Source organism: Quercus suber, unplaced genomic scaffold (genome assembly GCF_002906115.3).
Source record: "Quercus suber isolate HL8 unplaced genomic scaffold, Cork oak 2.0 scaffold_432, whole genome shotgun sequence".
NCBI classification, from domain to species: Eukaryota; Viridiplantae; Streptophyta; class Magnoliopsida; order Fagales; family Fagaceae; genus Quercus; species Quercus suber.
Window position 1 is genome coordinate 530810 of NW_027069883.1, and position 2994 is coordinate 533803.

Sequence of the window (2994 nt, forward strand, 5' to 3'; positions counted from 1 at the left end):
ACAAAGCTTCTTAAAAACCTAAGCAATGACGACTTTATGTTACAGAAGAAGATTATCATATAATTAAGCATGGGCGTGCTACGAAGCAGAAAAGCACCGGGATCTAGGATTGTATATACTCCGATCATCCCAAGTCAAGAGAGAGAGGTAAAACGCCATTTTTTTTTTTTTTTTGGGGGTGGTGGGGTTGATTTTAAGAGGAAAAACTAGTGGGGCTTGAGTGTTTTCTTTGTGGATAAAGTTTAGTTACAAATTAGTTGTAACCTAATTTAATGGTTTGATTATATGTTTTTTACGTTCTTAATATACATGCCAAATTTTGTACTAATCAGATATTATTTACAATATGATCTATAAAATTATATTTTATGCATAATTTTAAATTACAAAAACTTGCAATTTAAAAACTTGTTGATGACATAGCTATTAATCTTTAATTTTTTTAAAATTTTGCAAGGATGAAGGATATAAGAAGAAAATGTAATCCAACGGTGAATTTATCAAAATTCACCTCTAATAAAAAAATATTGACTATGGTTATATGCTTAAGTTACAACTAATTTTGTAGCTAAATTTTGTCATATCTCCCCAATTTGAAGAAACAATAGAATAGAAGAGTAATTGCAATCAAATGGCTGAATTAAACCCCTTCTCTCACATTTTCCTAGCCGTGATACAACTGCTGCTTCTCTTGTTGTTTTTACTTTTTTTTGTTTGGTTCTTTTTAAACTAGGCATTTTGCTCTTCTTCTTCTTCTTTTTATTTTTTATTTTTTACTGGGCATGATTTTTCTTTTTAATAAACTTCGGTGATTGTCTTTTCTTTTTCTTTGGTTGTCTGTCTTTATTTATTTATTTATTTTTTATAATTTGGCATCATTTTTTAATAAGGGTATATGCGTAAATTTATAAAACCTCTATTTTCTATTCTTTTATTTTTCTTTTCAACAAAATAAAGAAAATTTTCATCCCTCCACTTTTTCACCTCCAACCAAACAAAAATGAAGGAACCTAAAATTTTTATCCTCACACTTTTCTATTTTTTCAACTAAACAAAGCCATAGCCCAAATGGCAACCGGTCTAAAATACTAGTTATAATAGTCTATACTACTTAGTTTAGCAAATTCTCTTCAAGTTCTAATTTTTAAACTATCATTTACAACACACAAATAACACAATAAGATGAAAATAAAGGAAATTCACATAGTAGCCGAGTTTGTTATATTTGGTTTGATTTCACTATCAGTAATATGGATTTACTAGTCGCTAATTTGTGCGATGTATAAGAATAGCTACTGGATGAGTTTCAAGAAGAAAAAGAAAGCTATTATTTTTTAGTTGGATTAGTAAGCAAAAACGCATGAAATTAAAATTAAAAAAAAAAAAAAAAGATATTGAAAGAAATAGCACAAAGTTTTATTAGTTAGTCAAAAGAAAGCAATATTGTTTTATTTATTTTTTTTTTTTTTTTTTTTTTGGTGGGAAGGAATAAGAGACAAAATGTTGCATTTCTAGTTTAGTTTGTGTTGTATATACATGTATATATAAAATAAGTTGTAATATAATATACATGCCAAAAGGTGCCTACCGAAAGTTCATAACCCTTCAAATTTGATATACCAAAAGGTGTCTATTGAAAGGTTATAACCCTTCATATTAGATATACCAAAAACTGCCTATTGACGAAAAGTGCATATTGAATGAAAAATGTGTCTATTGGCTGAAAATATGTCTATTGAATGAAAATGTATTTATTGACCAAAAATGTGCCTACTAAACAAAAATGTGCATATTGATCGAAAAATGTGCGTATTGAATGAAAATGTGTCTATTGACCGAAAAAATATCTATTGAAGAGCAGAAGGGTGGGGTGTGTGAGCACAAAAAATAAAAAATGCAAAAAAATTATAGTGTGTGGTTTTGAATTTTTGACATGCTTTTTGGGAGGGTTTTGGCAAAATAATACAAAAATATAAAGTCTTTAGTTTTTTGTCCACGATACAAAATTATCTGGGAAAATATGGCATATTGCCAAAATCAACAACCAATTTCAAGTTGAAAATTAAAATCAGCTAGCAGTGTCGAATTCAATTTAAAATAAAAATAAAAATTTTGAAAACACATGCCAATTTCCTAGGCTGAATTGGTTTTAGTACTAACTACTAACCATTTTCAAATGCCACGTTTTAATCCTTTTACCTGCTTCTTTTTGAATCTGCTTTGAATATGCATTCAATGGTTGAAATGCCATTTTTTTTAATGGTTTTTAAAGCTATTTATCATTCACAATACTGACAAACTTGTAGAATACATTAGATGCTTAGAATATATAATAACTATTTGATCTACAAATATAAAAGTAATACACCATTGAAGATTTATGAAACTGTCGCATTCGTATTTAGAAATGTCATCCTACACTATTTTACTATCCCAAAAAGTTACTTTATTAATTATACAATACCATTTTACAATACATCCAGCATTTCAACTTTTATTTCTTTATTCTACTTAATAAAATAATATATGTTATCCACTAAAATATATAACCAAAAAAATAATCTCCTCTCTCTAATTTCTCTGTTCCTTCCTCCCCTATCTCTATCTCTCCATTGTGAACAAACCCAAATCCCAACCACCTCCTCCACCCAGTAACAATCACTTACCCATCCTCTGCCCAGCAACAATCACCCACAACTCGAACCCGAATCACTACTACACAGACCCAAATCCTCTGCCTACCAAATCACAACAATCCCAAAACAAAAAAATTGAAGAAAAACCCATCATCAATCCATGCTGATTGCCATCGCCACCAAACCCAGAAACCATAGCAAGAACAACCACATGAAAATGGCCACCTTGCCACCACCACGCCACTGGCCAGTAACCACCACCATAACCAAACTCACCACCAACTACAACCATAAGAAACAACCACCAAGAGGAAAAGAAACACAAAAAATTGCCAAAAACCACCACCACTGATCGAGG